Source organism: Parasteatoda tepidariorum, chromosome 3 (genome assembly GCF_982258835.1).
Source record: "Parasteatoda tepidariorum strain Cologne lab strain chromosome 3, Ptep-v5.0, whole genome shotgun sequence".
NCBI classification, from domain to species: Eukaryota; Metazoa; Arthropoda; class Arachnida; order Araneae; family Theridiidae; genus Parasteatoda; species Parasteatoda tepidariorum.
The window spans coordinates 97,481,889-97,507,521 of record NC_141757.1 but is presented as its reverse complement, the minus strand read 5'-3'; the positions used below and the strand labels follow the sequence as shown (position 1 = coordinate 97,507,521).

Here is a 25,633-nt window from a genome sequence, read left to right as displayed (position 1 = left end):
CGCTGTTTTGTCCTCATATCATGGCTTATAAATCTGGTAACCTTAGATTTTCTTGAGGTACCGAGAGTTTTCGAACTGATAAAATCGGATACAATATCTCGTTTACTCTTAAACCTTCTCAATCTGAAAACTTTTTTGCGCATGGCTTACTGTTAGAGCATAACAATCTCAATATTGGATATAAAGGTAAATCACTCCATACAGAAGGTAAGGGGCCCATAGAAGTTACGGACCCATAATATCAAGTTGCCTGATGTTGGCAATGTGGCGGTCATTGCGCACAGGCCATCTTTACTTCCTGAACAAACTGGTATCTATTGATCTGCAGCAGAACTCGGATAAGCCACTACCGGAGATAGAAACTGTAAATAAGTAACCCGTATTTCGTGTTGCATTTATTTTAAGGCGTTTTTTTATTCTTTATCACTTATTGCTTATCTTTGCATTGTTACATCAAAATCTTGGTTGTGTTATATGCTAGGCGGGATAATATTTATTGTTTAGGGTTCTTTATTTAAGAAAAAATTAGTTGCTGTAAAAGAATAATATACAATAATAATATTCAGTTTTTATTGATCGGGAATTGAATTATTTCAGTGATAAGGTTTAAACTTTTAGTTATGTAAATAAATGAACTATAATTACAGCAAACGCTTCGTTTTTATCCTTGTTGAACAAAATGGAATAAAACCACGTACACTCAGAAAAAAAGTGCAGTCAAAACTAATAAGAATATAAAATTTACGGTGTTTCTAGCTCTATAGGAACACAAAAAAAAACTCGGTCATTTTTACCGAAGCGCTTTGGTAATGATTTTAGTGAACTAAACAATTAAATATGGTTTTATAATATGTGATAAAATTTAATAAACGCAATAAAATTTGCTAGTTTTATCATGATGCTTTAGTGCGTGGCATATACGGCTAAATTTACTTTATAGTTTTGTATTTTTTACTAAATGTATGGCAATAAGAACTATAATTTCGAAAACCAAAATTTTCAGTAAACTGCTGCCACATGAACAGAAAAATTATCAAATGAATGGTTTGATTTTATTAACCAGAATAAAGCTTTTTTTTAAAATTAAAAGTTACAAAACATGTCTTTTTAAACGTTTATGCATAATTTTGGAAAGTAATTCAAAAAACTATTTTTTTATTAAGTGAAAAATTTAATAATTTTAAATTTGCTGTTGAAATTGAAATCAAGAACTTAATTTATCCTATAGTTTGATTTAAATTTTTTTCGACATATTCTCAGATATCTTATTAAGTATCACAAGAAATAACAGTAAGACGTCTATACTTATTCGCCGTCTTTTATTGTCAAATACAAATGAACTGTTAATTACATTTCTCACTACAGTTCTCTTCAACTCATGTCATCTTCTTAGTTTTTGTTCTAATGATATTCATGGCAATAAGCTTATTAAACTTGATGAGGTCTCATGGTCGTCTGACTAAAGCCTCTCATTTCCCAAGAGTCTGTACTGTAACAATTAAAGTGTTCCTTCGGCCAAATGCTTTCTCTTTCAATTAGCGACATTCTATTTAGGAGATGGCATCGTGATTATACAGTGCTTCACAATTGCTAAGGAACAGTTACATTTTTCGCAGTAACTAATAATCGACGTTGATTGATGAAATGAAACAAAGTGCATATTTAGTGGAGACTATGTGCATTTATTTTTATGCAAAATAGTTCAGATATCGACAAATCGAAAAATAACAAAATAAAAAAGTTGCTCATTGGAAGATTTTCAAAGAACCATGAAAAATGGGTCTTCTTATCAGAATGGTCCCGCAGTGGACTGATCGTAAAGACACGGTTCCCAGCAGATCACCGAAGTCAAGCATCACTGGCTGTCGTCAGTGTGCGGGTGGGTGACCACTTGGATCAGTCTGCTTAGGGACCGAGGGTGGGCGGCATTGGTCATCGTTAAACTGTTCTACCGTAAAGTGCTCGACTTCGCGTGCAGGTCGCGAAGCTACCGAAGCGGGGGTGCCATCCCCTCTGCAGAGGATCAAAATTGTGATGGCATGTCTTCGGATCATCCTCAGGGATGTTTCCCAGACCGTCGCCAATAGCTCATTGTGCAGCTCTAGTGCGACGTAAATGAACAACAACAATCTTGTCAGAATGAAACAGTAACGTGTACTTCAATAAGATGTGTGATTACTTCGGACACTAATTCACATTTTGCATTTGTTATTCATACTGTACACTAAACAATTAAAGATTCCTTGGGGTATATCGTCCCAGTCCTCTCTAAAGGAGGTTTTCAGCTCTTGCACGATTCGGAAACGGCATGCTCTTTGTAAAACACGTTTACTAAGGACATTCTAGGCATACTTTATAGGAGTTTAGGTCCGAGGAGTACACAGGCCACGGCATACGGTCAATATCTTTACTTTCTAGTGCGTCGGATAACTCAGAGCACCTATGTGGCAGTACATTGTCATCCGTAGAGAGTCTGAACAGAGAGTCTGAACCTACCACAACCCTAAAAAGGCAATTCGCCTAATCACATGTGTTAGAATCGAGCACCTTATCTCCGTCTATATCTTCTGTATACTTTGAAAGTGCTTTAGACATGAACCCGTGATCACAACGAAATAGAAATTAAAATTATAACAAAAGCTGATCGTGTTTTAGATAACTAAACCATATTTAAACGATATTTTAAATATTTAGGCTAAAAATTAAATAGATAAGGATTCAAAAAGGCTAATTAAAGAGAGTAGTTAATTTGGAAATTCAGAAATTTAAAAAAAGTGTAACGGGTAGTTTATCTGTAGCAACAAACCAATTCCCTGTGGTGCCACCTATGTCCCCACCACCGAGACTCAGTTCAAGTTCGGATATGAAACCTTAAACATGACTTTTTCCCTTTCCCCGAGTTTTCTTAAATTTTAATCCTTTTTACTTTTGTTCAAATGTAATTTATGTTTGTATCTGTGGTTATTAATTAAAATTCTTTATTAAGTGTACTTTTAGTCACTTTTGTCCTAATTTACAATTAATTTGAGCTAGCCGATATTCATTCACACTACAAAAGTGCATTTTTATTTTCATGTATTATGGACTATGGGAATAAATTGAAATCCTTTATTTTTCGTGCGATTCCATCCATAAACTGCTTACGCTTTGAAATTGGTCCTTGTTTTTTGAAAATTTAAAGCTTTGGCAATTCCTAAATATTAGCATAAGCAATTTTTTGTCAAAAAATGTTGCCATTTAAGATTTAGAGACGGATATAATATTAAAAGAAATCGTAACATTCTTATAACTTTATATTAGTTTTTATTTCATTCATTCTTTTCCTTCATTTCAACTTTTCATTCCTTTTCATTTTTTCTGATCTATAATTTTATTTTCGGATCAAATCAAATGTTTGGAACTTAAAATTCAGACCATTTCGAGTGCCATTTTATCCTTTGCATAGAATTTCACAATTTTCCGAGCAATTAACAGCATTGCTTTTGCCATTGAATACACAAAGACATTTCTACGAATTCTTAAAACTCGCTATGTAAGCTTTAAGCTAGTTTGCATTTTAGCTTTCCGTTCTTTTGTATTAAATGGAATTAGAAAACTTACGTCGTTTCCCTCAAATTTCTACTTTAGGTTGAATAAAAGTCTCTGCCTCATTAGCGGAGCTTAATTATAAAATTCTAGCGTGTTGGAGTTCAGCCAAGAAGGATATTTCTCTAAATGTTTAGCATTTTGGTTTTGTTTTCTGGGTTTATTTACGAATTTTCGGAACAACTATCGAACAGAGTTGAGTTAAAACAGTTGCTATATTTTAGTATTGTTACATTTCTGTTCATACTATTCTGAAAATCACATGGAGGTTAAACATTTACAATTGAATACCTGCAAGTTACGTGATCGTAGATGAATCGCGCCGTTTGTCTATTCAGAAGCCAATCACTTCCATACACACGGACGATGACGCTAACAGGTATCCATTTAAATCGAATTTAAATCATGTGGTTTAAGATAAAATGGCATTCTAAATAGTTTGCATTTTAAGTTCCAAAATCACTTCACTTATTCTCGAATTGCAAGTACCCAATTGATATTTAGCAAAAAAAGTAGCCGTGGCTAAGCCTATTGTGAAAAGATAAAAAAATATCAGTAAACAATACAACCTATATGTTTGACAAACCCACTAATATTACTTGTTACCCTGTGTATTTTATAAGCTTATCTCAAAGTTTTATGTGCTGATATCGAAATGTTGTTATAAAAAAAAAAGAAAGAAGAAGCCAGATAAAAGGTTTGAGCATTATTTTTAAGAATTTTGTTAAGAAATTAGAAAATGCAAAGATAAGGGGAAACAAAGTTAAAGTAAAAGCGTAATAAAATTTTAAATTTCAACCATGTAATTTAAAAATAAACGGTTACTAGAAAACAAAGACAAAAAAAAAAAGTTTATGGGTTACTGAAATTCTACTGTTGAGTTATTGGGAAATGTGCTTTGAAGTTGATATCTTACTCGAAATTTATTTTATTTTAACACGAAATTTACATAAATCATAACTTCTAATAAAGATATATATATATATATATATATATATATATATATATATATATATATATATATATATATATATATATATATATATATATATATATATATATATATATATATATATATATATATATATATATATATATATATATATATATATCTTTATACTATCAGCGTCAATATATATATATATATATATATATATATATATATATATATATATATATATATATATATATATATATATATATATATATATATATATATATATATATATATATATATATATCTTTATACTATCAGCGTCAATATATATATATATATATATATATATATATATATATATATATATATATATATATATATATATATATATATATATATATATATATATATATATATATATATATATATATATATATTGACGCTGCCGAAACGTTTTAAATGCAGAAAAATTTCTCATGAAGTTTACATGAAGTGCGTGCAATCAAATGTAGAAGTTTAAAAATTATTAGAAATTTGATATTAAGCAAGTGTGAAAATAGTTGTCGAAAAATAATTTTTTATTTATTTAGTTATCTTTATTTCTTTTTTATTTCCTTTCCTTTTCTTTGTTTTAAAATTTTGTTACAGCAATAAGCCTCTGTCCTCTAATTATACTTTTTAAGAAGCAATGTTTCCTTATATTTTTTGGAATAATAACTTTAAAAAATTAGGTTATGCATACATTATATTAGGTTATGTATACATTATATCAGCCCCAAAATTAAATTTATTTTATGTAAAAGAGCTAGGTTAAATAAAAAATTTAAAAAAAAGGAATTCGTTTTTAAACTTTAAAGTTAAAAGTTTTTTTTATTGTAAGTTATTCCGCTAAGAAAAGAATTAAATTACAATTGTTTGCTCCCCCAAATCGCAGAATGATACAGTGAGAAAAATTTTTGAATGCACGATTGTTTATTTAATATAAAATGTCTCTTTTCAACAAATTCGCTTTCATGTTTGTTCAATAAAACCAAGCCTGTTATTTACTTATCTCAAAAATATTTTCGATAAGCAATTGTGTTTTCAAGTTTCCTTTCGAATACTTTTTTTTTATGGTTTTGTTTTCGGTTTCACTATCTTTTCATAGTAATCACTGACGTGGGCGTGTCTATGCTTGGCGCAGTATTTGGCGCGAATCGGGCTAAACTTTCTGACAACCCATAGGCTGTCTCTCTCCGATGCGCCTCTTTGACCTTTCAGAATGAGTGAAAAATATTAAAAGAAAAGTTACTTGAAGAGCTACTAATATTCTTTTTTTTCGCACTTACTTCATGCCTTTCATACGAAACAAAAGCGCTTGACTGAATGTTTAAAATCGAACAAAAAGCAAAGAAGCTCTTGGCGAAAAGTAAAATTTAAGGTTCCGATCTTCGTCACGTGATCAAAGCTCGCTTGGATCGTCTGCTGGTATCCGCAATGAACGATGGGAAGAGTTGTGGAACCGCAGTGAAAATCATATGTGGGCTGTGATGATCTTTCACAACCTGAGATATTACTGTTATCTTCATACAAATTACAGGTAATGTGATAACTGATTTCTCTTTTATTACCGCGGTTTTTATAAAGAGCTTTTTTTAAAAAAAAAATACAATAGCGGGAAAGAAAAATGAATTAGATTCCATTTCTTCGAAATTAAATATAAAAAATTATTTTCTTATGTTCGATTTAATGTGATTAATTTCGATGGAAAAATTAAAATAGTTGTTTAGAAAAATATTTTTTTTAAAAAGAGATAGTTTCGTAAAATTTAATTATTATCATTCTTTGAGTACTTTCTTTTACGCGTTAAATTGATCGAATATTTCTATCTTAATTGTTTTGTTGTATATTTAATATAATTACGCTACGAATATTTAACATTTACATGAAGTAATGATTATAATTTTAAATTCTTTAGTCTTTACTATTTTAATTGATGTAAAGTTTACTTACATATGCATATACATCTTATGTTTCGCGATAAATTATTTTATTGTCTTTTCAATTTGAATTATTAAGCTGTGGATAATTATAAATTCTCATATATAATATTTAAGTTCGATACTTTAACTCTTTCAACTGATCTAATGTTTGTAAATATGTAATGTTTTAGTTCATTCTAAATTATTATTATTAATTTTTTTAAGCATTAATTATGCTTCACATAATTATAAATTTATGCTTATAAATTAAATTTTTTTAATCTCTTTTAATTGATTTAATTTTTATAAGTATGTTCTATTATAGTTCTCACTTAATTACTCAGCTGTCATTTTAGTCTGATTTTTTACAGCACGAGAAATTTTAAATTCTTTAATCTACTTTTGTTCATGTATTTACATATAAACTTAAGTTAAGGTTAAGCCTGTTCTTACTTTAATTCATTTAATTTTATACGGACGAATTACTACAAACGTATATATATTCCGGTGGCTTTTGTGTTGTTCATCTACTTATGTTAGCAAATTAAAATGTTGTATTTAAAACTTTGTAGAAATCCCGTTTAGCATTTAGAGATGTGTAGGTAAATTTATTTTTTGAGTTGGTTGTAAGTATAAATTCAAAAGTAAGTTTCTAACTTAATGAACCTTTTCTCTAGAAATTTGAAATAGCTAAATTGTGTTACCGTAATACAAATCGTATTATAAATTTTACATTATTGCAGTTATCTCTAATATAGAAAATTATGATGCAAATTATCAAAATTAAAAACTTTTTCGTTTTGTTTCCAATGTTTACAGATCAGAAGTAATTTTAAGCTTTTAAAACATTTCTTCGATCTATTGATCATAATTACATTATTTAAATCATAATTCTGGAGTGTTGGCTTACTCGCTAAGCTTCAATCATTGTTTTATTGAATTTTCCATCGTTTCAACTTCGATTTACTGTTTGCATAAAAAGTTTAACCATTTGACCCAGATGGGACACTGGTGCCCCTTTAATATATTTCCTTTCTGGGGCTCTAATTACAAGCAAACATATATTTTGGTATTTTTAATTAAAAAAACAGATTAATTGTTAATAAAAAAATCTGTTGCGTTACAGGAATTATATTGGTACTTAAATATAAAAATTAAAAAAAGTAGTTTGAATTTATTTTGTACTCATATTCAAAAATTTCGGAATAATTTATTTTATAAATTAAAGAAATTTCAATGATGAATAACTGTTTCTCTTAGATCTGAATAAGTGCAATTGTTTGGAAATGAACAGTGTTTGGAAGATTTTATCTTAAACTTAGAGAAAAAAAAAAAACATGCTGCATTCCATAACCATACATTATTAAAATGCTAAATATATTATATTTTCCCCTTATTTTGTGAAATATATAAAACTAAATGATATAAAATTAATATAAAATAATGAAAAAAGTATGAAAAATATGTTGTAATAAAAATTCTGCATCGATGATTAGTAAATAACTACTGATGTGGAATTGCCCAGTTGCATTTTTCGTTATTTTATAGAAGACAAACTTATGCACCTTATTAGATTAAAAATTCGCTCAGTTTTATTTAATTGGATAATCAGTTTTTTTTAAATTTTTGTAATTGCTCTGCCTAAATTAGGAACTTGTATTGATGTGATTTATGCTAGGAAACTGAATAAAAACTCGTGTTTTTTTTTAAAGCAATGTTATTGTTTAAAAATTGAAAAAAAAAGATGTCTTTTTTAAAGAGATTTTTTTTAGAGTTTTTCATAATTTAAAGTTCATTTGCTTATTGAAATGAATTATACTTAAATAAACAAAGAAACACTTTTACTTGAAACTATAATCTTAAGATGTAGAATTGGTATACCACGGATTGTTTCTCAATTCCTCCTAGTACCACCACGTATTGTATTGTTTCTCAAATTTTTTATATACCCTAACTTCTGATGAAAGTAATAGATTTTTACTTTTAAGTATAAATTTTTTTTTAAAATTTTCTATCTTAACTATTATTTTTTTGCTTTAAAAAGTTCCATATTTGATTAAGCAATATGCCTTGATACTTTATAATTAGTAATAACGTTAGTTTGATTATAATAAGTTAATAAGCGTGTAATATAATCGTCGGTTATATAATCGTGTTGATTATAATAAGCGTGTAAAAAAATCGTCGGAAAATGCAAACTTACAATATCATGACATAATATTTTTTTATTTCAATTCAAGTTAAATATTTCATGTCTGGGAAATTAATTATTTTAATGCATATTGTTTTTAATTAAGATTTTAAAGAATATCTTATTTTCTTTCAATTGAGTTTTCTGTTCTTTTAAATTCGCTTGCTTATTGCACTTGTTAGATAACAATAAGCTTTAATGATTGCTTTCTAGGCTTGTACGAAATAGTTTTACTTATTACCTGCTTTTGTTTGATATTTCTTTTACTAAAAATGATTATTTTAATTGTTTTAAAAGATTTTTTTAAAATAAATAATATGAAATAAATAAGAAAAAATATGCATTCCAATAGAATTGTATAACTGTTTATTAAGAATGACTGGTAGCTTTCATCACTTTTAGAATGTTTTTTTTCTCTCTCTCCACAGTCTAGATAAAAGTATTTTTCATCACCCTAAGTCTAGAAGGCGTGTTGATAAATTGAAAAAACAGACGCAATAGTTTGAAAATATTTTTTTCCATGATTTTTCTCAATGTCCACACCATTGAAATCACCTTAGTTAAGTTAAACATCTTAGCACATTTATCTAACCAGGTTCCCAGTTTAATTGTATCTTTTGTTCTACAGCAAAACTTAATAGAATTATAAATCTTTTGGAATATTTGGCAGAAATAAAACATAACTAGTTAAATTATGACTATATATGAATGAATCAAAGAGGTTACATTTTGTAAAAAATTGATTTGTTTGCATACTTGGCCAACGGCATGTTTGTATCTATGTAATTAGCATTGCGCACAAGCAGCCTTTACTTCCCAAGACAAACTGGTATCCAAAGATTTGAAGCTTGTTTTGAGATTTGAGGATTGCCAAGTCTACAAGCCGTTACTAATAATTGCATTTGATGATACTTTGAAAGCGTGATCACCATAATAAAAATATTTATGTTTGACAATTTCCACACCCTCAAGACAAAAAAAAAAAATCTTTAAGATTTCTCAGTCGCCATCACTTGTTCCAAATACAAATTGTTCTGTTGGGACGTTGATGATTCTGCACCGTTAAGGTTTATGTAAAATGAAATTTAAAAGAAAAATTAAAGGATGAGTTTCTAATTTGAATTTTATGGCTTACTTGTCACATTCCATTTAAATTGGATTACAATTAATGTACCACATATCAGTGATAATTCATAAACGTTTTTCTTGAGTGAAAAAAAGTGGAAATTATTTCCTGAAGAAAATTTCAAGTATTTGTTCTTTTGAATATGCAATATTTTATCTAATTGTAACATGTTATTTCCTAGCTACAGCCGACTATTTTTAAGCTATTCGTTATATTTCTTTCATTATATACAGCTAAAAATAGAATTTATTCAGATTAAGAGCTAAAAATCAAATTTTTATAAACATCTAGAGGAGAGAACTATCCAATATTTAATGGGAATTACTTGAGGATAATGTTGATATAAAACAAAGATTTCGCAATTTATTATTGCAATCAAATATGTGTTTATTATATATATATGCCCTTACATTTTGTTTCAAAAATGCTCTTTCGTTTGAACAATATTTTAATGACGTAAAAGGCTTTGAAATATTTTAATAACTTATTTTTCTTAATGTGATATTTAACTGTTCCTTAGTATTCTTTCCAGACAGGAACTCTAGAGGTTTTTGGTATTTTTACTAGATTAGGGATGAGCCAACCTTTTCGGACGAGGGCAAAAAATCGGGGAAAAAAAGTTTGTTTGACTAAGTAAAACCTTCTAAAATAAAAAAAAATAAGAAAACGATTTACAAATTTTAATTTAAATGTTTAATAAATGAATGAAATTGCGATTTCATTTTTAAAAGTTCCTTCTATTGAGGTTCCAAGTGAGATGTACTTATTTTAAGGAACGAAGCTAAACGTTTGTCTGTTAGTCTATTTCTGAAATGATTTTTTCTAAGGTTCATAGTTGAAAACACTTGCTCACATATATATGGGCATAAAATATTAAATTTGGGAAACTAGTTTTTGGTAATGACTTGTAAAACTCAAACTTTGGCATATTTCGAAACAACCGCTTCAGATGGCTCCAATCTATGGCTATTCTATAAAGAACTTCCGCTTTCAACATTTTACCAATTGAAGCTGCCTTCCACCAATTTATGTTTTGTAGAACGAAATTAGAAAAATTAAAAAAGTCATCAGTACTTTGTTAAAATAGAAAGAACACAAATAGCTTTAAACAAAGTCGGCAAGAAAATGGATGTATATTGTTTATATTCGCCACGGATCGGCAAGTTAAAATTCTCTCCTCGGGCCAGATAAATCCTTCCAGTTTCTAGGGCCACAGTTGGCTCGCGGGCCGTAGTTTGCCCATCCCTTTACTAGATAAAAGCTCAATGCACAAAATTATCTTATTACCTACTTGAAAATTGCGCGAAGAATGCTCTCCTGAAAAATTTGAAAATGTGTTTTATCGCCAGGTTTCTCAAGCACTTCATTTTTTTAAATGTTATGTGAAAACTGCGCCACCTATGAATTTATCTATTTGATGTTTATTTTTTTTTTCTATCTAGAAATTTTATTACCTAATGATGCACTTGATAGAAATAAAACGATCCTTCCAGCAACGCCCTCGTGTGATCTTTAACGTCTGCTTGCATAGCGTTTTGTCTTTTTTTATTTTTATTTTATATAATTGCCTCGTCTGTGTAAATATTTCTTTGCAGTCGACAGTTTACGTCGTCCACGAAGAGAAGTAAAAAAAAAACATTCCTTCTTTTGACTCTAAAAATATCCCTGGATTGGCGAGAAAAGCAATACAACTCGCAAATGATGCTTCTTCTGCTAGGCAATCAAGCAAGGTAGCTAGCTCTCAAAAACATCTTAGCTCTAATCCCAAAGCTTACAAAGATTAACAGACCAACCTATTCTCTAAAAAAAAAATCACGGTTTAGTTCTTTTTTTTTGAGGCGAAACTATACTCCTTGTCTCACGAGCAATTGAGAAAATTTATTTTTGGATTCTATTTTGAGTGCATTGAGGGAATACAGTCATTTTAGCTTGAATTTTGACTTTCGTTTTTTTCCCCCTACGGCTTTCCATGATTGTATTGAATAAACTTCCGGAAAAAGTTATATTTCGTCTGAAAGTATTTGTTGCTTCATCTGCTTCAAGTCGAAATGCTTCAATCTTTTAGGTTTTAGGCCCTTTTATGACATTGATTTTGGTTCTCGTTTTGATTTTTTTTGGAAGGATTTCTTTTACCTTACTTAGAGTGTTGTTTTTTTTCATTGATTTTATTTTCCACGGTACTCAAAAAATAAAATATTTGAATTTACGTTAATCACTAGGGTTTATTCAAAATTCGAACTCATTACTGAAAGTTTCAGTACCTGTTAATTTAAACAAAAAAATTAACTTTATCCATATTCCAAAATTTATCGTATTTCTTTGAATAACGATAAAAATATTTTAGTTTATTTTAATATATTTTGGTTTACTAACGATAAAGTGGATGTTATTTAATTTAACTACGAAAATAGGGTAAATCAACACATCTTCCACTCTATGCTGAATGCTATTAAATTCGACTGCGGAAGTGGGATAAATTAGTATTATGGTTTGTAGTTTATGCACCCTAACTCAATAACTTTGTTTTCAACTCAGTAATTTTACAGTTTAAATAGAACTTTGAGTTATTTGAACAGCATATTTAGTTTCAGATTCTACTAGGATGAAATTTAAATTTGATAATTTTGCTCGCTTACCATTGGCTTTTCATTTTCCTCAAACTTGTTTTTTTAAATTTTTGCAACATATTTTACTAATATTATTTTACTGACTAGTCAGCATATATGGCAGTACTTTTACTTTCGTTACTTGTACCGCCGGTACAAGTAAAAAGTACGTACTTTTACTTGTACTTCGTTACTTTTTAAATTTAGTACTTTTACTTGTACTTTCGTTACTTTTTTAGGGAAAAAGTACAAGTATTTGTAACGGAAATATCGAACGAAATCGTTACTTTTTTTCTAAAACTCGGTAAGCTTTCTAAAAAAAAAAATTAAATTGAAAAAAAATGCTTATTTTTTTTTTTTTTTTAATTTATAAAATTAATGTGCAATATACATGCATTCACAGCTAACTTCGTGTTTAAATACCTTCTGTTTCAACTTATACTGCACATTCAATTATTTTTTACTAGCTCAAAGATCACAAAGCTATCTGAAACCCTGTGTTTGCTTTGTTTACGTTTGTGCAATGGTAATTTAAATAAATAAAAATAATAAACTAAAAATTAAAATCAATACATAAAATTTCTTTTTCGTGCAAATCCATAAAAAATTTGAAATTAAAACTATATTTGATTTTAAAATTATATTATACGATTATATTATAGAATTATATTATAATATTCTTTCGAATTTAAAAATAAATTTAAATCCATAACTTTCAAAATTAAAAATAATTAAATAAATGACAACAATTTGGCAAAAACTTTAAAGAGCATAAGAATATTATTCAATAAAATTTTAGGTTACTTTGAATTTTCGATTTCCTAGAAATGTACTTTTAAATCGTTACTTTTTTTGCTTAGTACTTGTACTTTTACTTGTACTTTTTACTCGTTACTTTTTAAAATATGAACTTTTTACTTTTTACTCGTTACTTTTTTTAAAAATACTTGTACTTTTACTCGTTACTTTTTAAAAGTAACGTTGCCATATATGCTAGTCAGTCATATACTTTATTTAAATACCTCTATGTTAATTTTGTAAAATAAAATATAAAATATGAAAAAACCAATAAAATATGACATTTTTAAATAAAATAAGTTTTATTATTATTTTTTTTATTTTTAAAAAACCGGCCAGATTTTTTTTTCTTTCAAAAAAGGCCGGCTTTTTTGCCTAAAAATAAGTAGTTTAAAGGCAAGTACCAATATAATTTTATTAATCTTATGCTGATTTTAGTCATAGATGTCTGGATCTTCTTTGCTTATTAATGATAGAATCATGTGATTCTACTGTCCAATAAGAATGGGCTAAACTGGATACATTATAAAAAGCAGACGAAAACTATCTTTTTATGATATATCAAGATGATTTATCCGTAATATAAAGAAAACTATGACAAATGTGTTTTTAGTTTGGAAATATGGAACAGTCAGTGAATATTCTAACCTGATAACAACTATTGTACCTTAATTCAGCTTTAATCTTCCAATAATATCCAGCATAGAATAAATTTTCGGAAAATACTTATGGGTACTTATCAGTAGAAACTATGTGCAGAACTTGCTACCGTCAATGATCAAATTCTTGTAATGTATTACTCCTTTTAGTCTTAATGCCCTATTTACAGACAGATATGACATTTGCGTCGTTTGATTTTATGGGTCCCTAATGGCCAAGTCGATCGAAAGAGATGGCCGAATTATATACTTTTGCTTTAGTTTGAAGTCATCGTTATTGTTGCTCATTTAGTGCTAGTAAATGAAAACTCTTATTCGATTCTGTGTCAAATGTGTTGTTACAGTTCTGTATTTTTAGACAATAGCTGTAAATTCTGTTTTCTATATTTGAGACAACTTTATTGATTTTTGGGAATTTGCTAAAAATTGCGAGTTTCCTAGGAATTGTGTTTTTAGCTTTGAAAAATTTTAAACAATGAGATATTTTTGGCGCATTTGAAGAATTAAGATTTTTCCTATTTGAATTTTTGTATTGAATTTTCCTTTTTGAAATTTTATTATTTGTTAGCATTTGGAGTTTAATTTAAATTGCTAAATAAAAAATCAATGCATGTTTTTGTTAATTTTGCTAACAATTTGAGTTATCATTCCTTTAATGAATATGTTCATTCCCTTTTGACATTAAAATTTGATGAAAAATAAATAAGATCTGAATTACAATTATAACATAGCTTTAATACATATTATAATGGTTTTTAAAAATAATAGTTCATCATGGCTTAGTTTCTGCATATTATCCATTTCTTTTCTTATATCAGTTATAATAAAAACGTTAATCATTGTCTTAGATAAAAGATATTCCATAATTAATAAATTGATTACGAATGAATTTGTAAACGAGTTTATAAAAAGATTGTAATAGATAGGTACAGAAATAAATTTTAATTATTTCTAAAGTAAAACTGCTTGTTTATGAGTTTAGTAATGATTATTAGTTCTGAATCCGACTTTTGCTTAAGGATTTTAATCTATTTCTTCTTTAATCGGTTATAGTAGCTTTAAGAAAAATGAAAATCTTAGTCTTAGGATGATGAATGCCCTAGGAATATGAATTAGATATAATAGTAATCAATAATCAGTATAATATAATAATAAGTAACTATTGAGCCGATTGCGACTAAATTTAAGAACGAGCTATAAAATCTTGAATTTTTTTTTATTCTCCATTTATGGGTTTTAATGAGGTAGTTATTTGTTGGGCAGAATAAAACGATAGTTGTGGGGGTTTCTTTTTTTCTGTTTATTACTATCGACAGGTGCTTTTGCAGATATGCCATTCCAAATGAAACGTTACAGAAAACGATTTTTATGAAAAACTGCGAATCGTTCTTTTTTTCTTATTTTCCTTCTTATCTCATGACTTCTCACGTAAAGAAAAAAAAATCGTTTTATGGAGGGGCTGTGAAACCGCTGTATCTTCGGTCATTAGCATTGTGAGAAGTGAGGGTAGTAGTAATGGGTTCTCTCTTTCACGGATGGCTCACCTGAAGAAAAAAATGATCTTTTCTGGTAACAGTTGTCGTTCTTTCTTTTATTTATTTAGTTTATCTTCCTTTTCGATTAAATAACTTTTTTTTTTACTTGACACTCCAGCTATCTTGATTGCGGTTTTGCAAAAGTGTAATAACTTGAAAGGTCTTAAAATGTTGGCACTTCCAAGGTATTACGGTACTTTCAGAGTATCTGTCACTTTTACGAGCTGCTAACAAGCGTTTTCATTTGTTTGTCTGTTATCGTTAGAATGGAACGCGTTTTATGAGTGAATGTTAATTATATTTCTATTAAAATATTTTTTTTAATTTTGTTAAAAAATTTTGTTTGATGATTTGCTAAAAAAACTTTTTTAAACCATTAAAGTGGTTTCTGTTCGCTCGGTAAACAAGAATCTAACTTTTTTAAATCGGGACCCGTTTTTAGGATAAAATCATTAATACAAGCGTTTATTCAATTATATGAACTGTGTTCAAATAATTTCTCACCCACTTGGCACTTAACTGTTACCTACCCTGTTTTATTCTATTTTGCCCAATCTACACCGAAGAGCCATTACATTATGACCACCCTCCATCTATAACAATGGGCTCTCCCAGGTTTTCATGGTTTCTCGTCCAGGAACAATGTTTTCGTGGGAAACATTAGGACCCATAATCCTCATAGAACAATCCCTGACGTCTGTAAGCTACTTGAACATAGTTGCAGACCAGGTTCACCCATTCATGGCAACAGTTTTTCCTGCAGGGGATGGTGTTTACCAACAGGATAATGCACCATGTCATGAGGGTCGAATCGTCATGGATTGGTACGAGGGACATTCCCGTGACTTTCAAGTCATGTCTTGGCTCCCAAATTCACCTGACCTTAATCCAATAGATCATTTATGGTCCTACTTGGAAAACCAAATTCGTGCTGCCACGCTACCCCCTCGCAATGTGAGGGAATTGCAGGACCAGTTGGTGAGCGCTTGATAGTAGATAACTCAGACTACCTATCAGCACCTTGTGGAAACAATGCCAATGCGGGTGCTAGCAGTTTTGAGGGCTAAAGGTGGTCCTACATGTTATTAGCAGGGTGGTCATAATGTAATGGCTCTTCGGTGTATATCTAAGGGCGAAAACGCACAAATTTGCTGGCTTTGATGCCTTCCTAAATGACGTCTTGCTTTACCAACACAAAATTACAGAAAAGAAGAAGAAAAAACTACTTTTTTTTTACATGAAGACATTTTTTATTGTTCTTCCCAAAGTATTTTAATTCTCTTGTCTCTCATCGGTAAGAACATTTGATTTATTTGCCAACTAGCGACGGTATTTTTCATCGCTATTTTTCGTAAGATTTCCTTACTTAGTAAATTTCGGAATATTAACTGGAGCGAACAAGATACATGGCATTGCGAGACTTGATACCACCGACTGTTGTTTGGAGACCCTGGTCTTCACTGATTATAATTTGTTCCAACGTTGCTATATTTTAATAAAAGCATTCCCTAATAATTTGATAATTTTCTTTAAAGAATGTCTGAAAAATTTGATGAAGTGATTAACTATTTTGAATAAATATAGAGTCTCAAAGTATTAATCAAATTTTTTGCATAAAGCAGTGTTGTTGTAATGTTATTCATCATAATTGTGTAAAATTTACATAATTATTATGAATATCATTATAAAATACACTGTAAAAACTAAATTTCTGATATGTCTTAATAAAATATGACATATCTCAGATAATCTAATTAACATTTGAACTAACAATTAAAGATTATAACTGATGAAAGAAAGATTTTCTTTTTTTTGGGTGACCCATTTGACACTTATATAGCATACCATTCAATTCCTATTTGAGTATTGTTTAAGTAATTGTTGTTATTGCTGCTTTGTGTGTTAGCGTAATTAATCTTTAAATGACATTAAGTTATGCAATCAGATGCAAAAATCAGTCTTCAACTAGTTGTAACATAGCAATCCTTCTAAATGCATCAGATGTGTTGCGTGGATTAAGAATGCATGGTTGATAAACACATCGTTATTCAACTGTCGTTTCCTTCATTTGAAGGAGACAATGATCCTTTCCGAGTTAAAAGATGCATCAACCAAACACTCCTCATTGCCTTCATTACTAAACGTTTCCTTGTAATGCCTGCTCATCGATTAAATAGCAATTTCCTGCACTGTTGAGAGCTAATCGCGTTTTCTTAGATGATAAGATTTAACGACTGTATATAATATCATGCAATAAAAAAATTTACGTACAAGTGGCAAACAATTCAAAATTGAGATATTTTATATATACTACTCATTGCATAAAAGAATTGTTTTATTAGTTTTTTGAAATTCTATTTTAGCGTTCTTAGCATTAACAATTGAAAGAAAATAGTCACTTTTCTCGAAATATATTATAGAGCTCTTACGAGTCGTGGTGGCTGAGGAGATAGAGCACTCGCGTATCAACGAGGTGATCTGGGCTCGAATCCCAGTGATGGCTGGTCGATACGAATTTCGCGTGACATTGATAGTTTTTATTTCAATTTTCTTTATTTTTTTATTATTCAAGCATAAAAATCTTGTTGATTGGTTGTTTCAGCCTTTTATAATTTCATAAGCAACCTTTAAAAAAGGAGGATAATTAAGTAGCATACATATCTGTTATAGTTTCCTTCGAAGTTAACTGGTACATCTAAATTGAAATCTATTTTCATAATTACATCTTTCTCTAAAGGCAAACAGTCCTTCTATATTTAGAGAAACTTAAGAAAAAATCCAGAAAGAAAGTACTGGAATACTTTTTTAATCGGTATTTCCGTTAGTTGGCATCTGTAAAATTCTGGAAGCATTCAAAGCATAAAACAGGAATATATCAGGATGAAAGATTTAGCTTATAGCTTACGTAGAAAGATGAACTTAATGGATTAAAATGGAAGTTAACAAAGTAAACGTTGAGTAATTGATAAAATAAAAGAGATACATGGAGTGAATGTATGACGAACATCATAATTTCAAGCTACTTAATATCTTGGAGGCATCTTCTTAACTTTCGGTGTCGTCAGTGTCTCCTTTTTCTCTGCAATTCTGCCTCTTTTTCTTCATTATACACATATTGAATTACGAAACTATTATATTGAATTAAGAAACTTCACCTAAAAATTCGATTTAAAAGCGTAAATTCTATTAAAAGTGCTCCAAGTTAACAAACATTCGTTAAAAATAATAAGTAATGAATCATTACACAAATCAGTACGTTTCCGCTTTAGACAAATGTTCATATCGTCTTGCATCTTTAACTCTCCTATTTCGCTTTAGATTATGGTTATTACAAACTAATGTTATATACGGTGGTATACGGTGGAGTTTTCAAAATGTTCCGTTTTAGACGGAATTCCGTTCTGTACAATGTCCATTTTTTGTTATTATAATTCCTTTTTATTGATTTTACTATAATGTTTTTATTATTGTATTATGATCAAAACAAATTAAACTAGAGCATTTTTTTAAAGAATGTCCAGCATATTGTTTTGTTAAGCTCCTTCCTATTATGCTAGGTACAAAAATATTTAGTGATGGTATTCGTATAAAATAAATGTTTAAAACAAATAAAATGCTTTTTTAAAAAATATTCTTAATGGCCTTAATATTAACGGTATTTTTGATACATTAAAACCTGTTCCTTTTTTTATAGACACTGTTTAGTTTTTAATACCTTTGTAGTTTTTTATACTGTCAAGTGTACAAAAAATTTATTTAATGAGTTGTTACTTTGTCTTTTTTCAGAATAAAAAAAACCACTGTTGACGAAATATTTTTAGTTATCTTGTGCAGTTCAAAATATTTTTTGTCACTATTTTTTAATATTTTATAAATGATTAAGTCTTAAAAAAATGCTTATATTACAGGACTTCGCTTAAAATTATCTGGTTCTTAAAAAAAGAAACTCGAAGTTGGAAATTTTTATCCACATTTTAAGAACTACCTGACTTGCTTAATTTGAAGAAATAATTTATTTTCTCTTTTTATGATAATGACTTTTTTCTTTTACGATATTTCCATGTAATTAAATTTGACTAAATTATCGGAAAAATCGTTATTTTGACGAGTTATTATTTTTTTTCTTGCAATTTTAATGAATATTTTCTTTGAATTATTAAAAATAAAGTTAATTATTAATTTCTATTTGAAACTTTTATCTTTTTAGTTGAAGTCTAAATTTCTTCCTAACTTAAATGATTTAAAATGCGGTCTTTATTTTATTCTCGAATTACTTTGAAAAATGAAAATAATTGAGAATATTTTTCAGTTTTAAGTTCTTTTAATCAAGCTCTTTCTTTGACACTAATTTCAGAATTATTTCATTAAAGCAGATTTCATAAGGAAACCCACTTATTATCCAGATTTTCGTTTTTAATGTAGATATTTAATTTCTTGAAATTAGTATCTTTCAAACTTAATTTCTTTTATTATGAAAAGATTTTTTTCGCTTTTTTAGCGTGAATTAAAATAATATGAATGCTGTATTTAGTAGATATAATCTTAATACTCTAAATTACATAATTTTAATGTCTGTTTTAATTCATGCTTTTGATGCTTGCACTGAACTTTTACGCATCATTTACAAAAATCTCGATGAGTTTAGCTTTTTAACTTATCTGAATTTCTTGTAAGTAGTTTCTCATTAAGAATTTTAAAAAATAGGTTTTACAGGTGAGCTGAAAATTAGAAAATATTATTTTTGTTATACCTAAAGCTGAAAAATTAGTTGCGTTTCATTTTTGAAAGATGCGGTAGGCGAAAAATATTTCGTGGCAATCCAAAATGAAGGTAAAAGCTTTAGTTGTGACAAAAATTGATTTTTTTTTATCGCTTTGAAAAACGTAGTTTTTAAAATTTTTCTTTTTGTTATTTTCTTTTTATGTCAGTTTGCCAAAAAATAGTCGAACTTTTGATTGGCAATAAAAGGAAAAAAAATTTGTTTGCATCGTTTAAAATTTTTTTTTTACTTCCATTGTCCAGATTCAGAGATCCAGTTGAAATTTCAGCTCTCAGGCTAGTCAGAAACTGGTCTAAATTTTGATTGTCGTAGAATTATATTCAAAGATTAATTCTGCTTGTAGCATCAAGAAATGATTTAAACTAGTTTTTTCAAGAAGCACAGAGCTACAATTAACATTTGAATACTCTAAGCTATTGGGAAAATGCTCGAAAATATTTTTACTAATGATAACTTTCCTTTAGTGAAAATATGTGACAGATTCTGCTCGTAAAGTCGTCCAGAAAACAATTGTAATTTGTATTGTCAATTAGTACAGAGTTGTAATCAAAATTTATGTCCTCCAACTATATGGAAAGTAGTCGGAATTTTGATGGAAAAATATTTTTTGCGATAAAATTATATTCATATAAATTGTGTTTGTGGTGAAATAGTTATCAAAATATCATAATATTATTTCAATAAGTAAGGATGTTGAATTTTTAAAAAATTTTAATAATATTTTTAATTGATTACTTTGTGCGTTGATTCGCCTATAAATTACTTAGAAGCAGGTCAATGAAGCATTCACGACATAAATTATAACATATTATTTGCTTCAGTTTTTTTGAAATTTGATTTTAATAAAATTTAAAGTAGTATAAAATGATCCGAAATTCGTGTTCAATTATCAAAGAATCATTAGAAACTTGTACTAGTAATGTTATTTAGCGACAGTTTTGTAGTTAATAAAAAAGTGTTGGGAAAAATATCATCATTATAAATTTGGCCCATAACAGAATTTTAAATACATCTATGAAGTTTTACTTTGCTTTAAGTCGACATAGTAAACCTAAATTAAGATATATCTAGTGTAAATGTGGATCTATACGAACCATATTAGTAAAGCAATCAATATATCGTATTAAAATTTAACTTACTGAAGTTTAAGTGAACACCTATGCAGGATGAATAAGGATCTATTCATATTAGTTATTTATTTTAAATATATCAATAAAATTTTACTCATTCAAGTTTAAATGAAGACCTATGCAGTGTAAATGAGGAGCTATTATTCATATTAATTATTTATTTTAAGCATATCATTAAGATTTAACTTATTTTCAATTTAAACTTATTGGGATTTATCGTTAAAATTTAACTTATTCGAAAATAAACGAAGACCTTTCAAGCTAAAATGCTGATTTAGTGTTTCTCAAGTTTGAACAATAAAAGATTTAACAGTTTCAAGTTTCGATAAGATTCTATCATTCATATTAATGATGTATTCCAAATATAGCTTTCGTTCATATCGTTCTTAGTTTTCCTTAATTATTGAATATCCTGAACGGAAATTTCTTCTGGGAGTCATTTTATCGATCGAAGAAAGAGTCATCCCACGTCTTTTCTTTGCCACTAGAAATTCCTTTTTATTCCTTCTCCAAGAAATCCATTAGAAGGCAGTTAATAGAGGGATAGTGACATTCATTAACACATTTTAGCCTCCGATGAGGAATTTTCGAAGGTTTTAGGCGGAGGTTGAAAAATTTGTCAGCGGAGTCAAATGAGGAGGAAACTCGCGAGTGTCATCGTTACATATTAATTTTCGCTCAAGTCTCCCAAATTATTATTTTTTTAAATGTCAGATCTAGAAGGAGTTTTAATTAATCAAGCGAGAGAACCTCTGTGGGATGTCTTGGTGAAAATGAATATTCATTGAACATCTTTATTACAATGTTATTTCATTAAGGACGTCTGTCATTTTCTAAAAAAAGAATAGAAGAAATAAAATGTTTTGAGGTGTTGGTATGAAGGTTGCTGTTTAGATAATAATGAATTGTTGATTGAACGGGGTCTGTGCTATACTCCTTGTGCTATAACGTGCCTCACATTAAATCCGTTAAGAGGATTTGAAAATAGTTCTTATTATTTGGGGAACATAAATATGCAAACCATTTAAATGCAAAAAAAAGTTCATTTTTGCTAGCTGAAAACCAGTTATTATTATTTAAAAAGCTATTTTTTGAAACAACGCATCGCAACATCGTTAACACTAGAAAGACTGAAACTTAGTATATACCTATATTGCCCAAAAGCAGTTAAAATGAGTGGATTGTAAAAAAGTAAATAATGTGTAACGAAATTTGTTTAAAATTAATTTGTTATATTTTTTATATTATTTACAGTTTTGTAACAAGTTATTAGTAAATATTAACAGTAAAAAAATTATATGTTGAACACAATTCTAAGAAATTGCGTCATTATATACATCATTTTTTTTCTAATTGAAATTAAAAGCAGTCAAAATGGCTTCCTTAGGCAATCTAGTGTTAACTAGTTATATCGTTCCAATAGTTAGATTGTTGAAACAATATAACGCAACAGTAACAATACTAATAAGTTTTATTATTCGAAAGTATGATTATTTTGATACAATATAGAGCAACAACAGAAACGAGTTATATCGCGCTCAACAATCATGTTTTTGAAGTAATATATCGCAACAATTGTAACAAGCTATTTCGTTTACAACAATGATATTAGTGAAGCAATGTATCGCAATAACAATAACAAGTTATATCGTTCGAAACAATTATATTTGTGGAACAATATATCTCAACAATAGTAACAATTTATATAGTTTGTAAGAATATTAACAAGTTATATTCGTAAATATTATTATTATTTTGATACAGGGGATCGCAACAACAGTAACAAATTATGTATCGTTCACAACAACTATAATTTCGAATCAATTTACCGAAACAGCAATTATATTTCTGAAGCAATATATTCCAACAACAGTACAGCAAGTAGGACAAATTGCCACAGCGAATGATAAACCGCCTTATTTCATGTATGAACTCACGCTGCAAGGCCTGTATATCTGCAAGAGGGGACCATACCCCCTAATAACCCATTTTTGTTTTGTTTTTTTGTTTATTCTGCAACTGCTGTTTCATATCTTCCGACTGGAGTCGGAAGATATGAAACGAGTGTTACACACGATCAAACTTGTATATTACAATTGTTGAATGGTTATTTGTTTTGTGTAGTATCAATGTATTTACATATCAAATTTCATTAAAATCGGTCCAGTAGTTCTTGAGATTATCGCCCTAGTCTGCAAATTTTCTTAATTTCTTACACCAGTGCAGTTCAGCTCCATGTGAGTGATATTTGTTTTAATATCCCTGCAGCATTGAAGTTTAAGTGATTCAATATTTAAGTTAATGTTCCGTTTTAAACCATTAACTTATTGTTCAAATGATAATGAGTCAAAGACAGATTGTATTATTAAAGTTTGCATCATGTCTAAAGTTAGGGGATGGAGCAGAATTTAAGCTTTATGAAGATATTGATATTTGAAACCAGCAGCTGCGACACGCACACTGGATAAAATTCGTGATTTAATGACTCAGACTGGAAACTAAGTAATATGTGGGATGCATTATGGTTCTACATCATTTTGTAAATAGAGGGCCAGTTGGGAATTAGTATTATCCAAAATTGAAGACATTCATTAATTCTGCGATTTTCCAGTGTTATGTTAGCCTGGATGTTAATGAATAATAAATGATTTCTAAGCAGAAAATGGGGTTTGTCAATCCTCTTTCAGTTCTGTACTTAACTTTACAGGACGACTTAAAATATCTGGTATATGTTTGAAAACGAGTTGGGAGTATTGAAGGCTTCGGTGCTTTGCTAGAAAATTAAGTTGAATTAAAGGCCATTACCGTAACCTGCGATAGTGAAACTTCAATTTAAAGAGAGGTCACTTCTCTGAATTTATGAAAGGTTCATTTTTCCCTTTCAGTTAATCATAGTTTTTGGCTTATGATGAGATGTTACTTTACTAATAAAATGTTAATTTTTGCTTTTTTTGTGAAAGGTTATGATTTTTTCCCTTTATGAAAAATAATATTGACCTTAGTTGACTAAAGTTAAGTGAAATTTTTACATTACATACTTATTTAACATTTTTTCTATCATAATTTCTTTATCATCATGTTAAAACTAAAATTTGAAAGAAACAATTTGAATGTTATGAAATAGCTGTTTAAAGATTTGGCTCTTTACAATTACGGATTAAGAGTATTAACTGTTAATTTTAGTACTATTTTAGTTGCTTTTTTCCTTCAAATTTTTGGGTTTCGGAACAAAATAGTGTCTACATAATATAAAAGTTTTATTCAAACGTATTTGTACATTCCATTCACTGCCTGTTCCTCTTGTTTCGATGTAAATTCATTTGTAAACTCTTTTGAATAGTTTTATTAGAAAACAGCAACATGTGATGTTGCCAACATGTTTGTTGCATATTCTATTGAAAATAATGACTTTGGTTTCTCTTACTTTCCTTTTCTCTTTGGCACTAAAGACTTCAAGCGTATATTTCACACTATGTATGGAAAGTTACGCATTTCTAGATTATGTAAAATTAGTGAAAATGAATAAATTGATTACAATTGGATGCATGCAAGTGACGTCATCGTTGGTAGATCGTTGCATTTGTTGATTCAGAAGCCAATCAGGTTCGACACACACGCGTGACGTTGCTCACAGGTATCCAATTAAATCTGATGTAAATCACATGGTTAGGCATAGTCACTTAACTTCGTTGCAAGTACCCAATTAATGAAACCTGAATATTATCCGCAAATAATTTCCATCATTATTAAATATTCTCATGGATAAAAGTGAAGAAAAGAAAGAACTCTACTAGAATTCGTGGGATGCTTTAAAGTTTTCGCTTCCATTTTAAATTTAAGGGAAAATAATTTATGACAAACATGATTCTAAATTAAATATTGACATTTTACGGTAGCGTTGTTCGAAACACGCTATCAATCGATTAAGTTTTAGATGTGGAATTTTAAGACTGCATCAAAATTAATATAGACTTTGTAGATGTATGAAACAAATTTAAGTTGCATTGTTAATGTATTCAATAGGCAATAGCCATTATTTTAAGATTTATTTTTAAATGAAAAAGCGTGAGAAATTATAATTAGTTAATCAACTTATTTTAATCAAATACTTATAAAAAGCCTTCCAAGTTTTCTCTTCTGATTAAATTATTTGAAATTTTTTTTTGTACTACTTGATTCGAAAATCTGTTAGTTCACGTATTTATCAAAGTCTGTTGCACAAAATTTGATTTTCTTCAACTCAGTTTTTTTCCTCAAACAGAAACAACGCAACTAAAGTAAAGAAAGTAAACAAAAAAATAAGAAAAATAATTAAGCATTTATTT

General features: G+C 28.7%; 1 protein-coding gene across 4 annotated transcripts in view; it reads left to right on the top strand.

Annotated features, from left to right (window-relative positions):
* LOC107436326 (uncharacterized) overlaps window positions 1-25,633 on the top strand; it is a 145,643-nt gene that overhangs the window by 38,317 nt on the left and 81,693 nt on the right. The window contains exon 1 of one of the 4 annotated variants that reach the window (XM_043050027.2): window positions 5,716-6,101. The exons of 2 other annotated variants lie outside the window; for them this stretch is intronic. The gene's annotated coding sequence lies outside the window, so the exon portion shown is untranslated. Of the gene's footprint in view, window positions 1-5,715; window positions 6,102-25,633 lie in introns of those variants that run through there. One more of the 4 variants, XM_071183434.1, reaches the window with a different exon arrangement.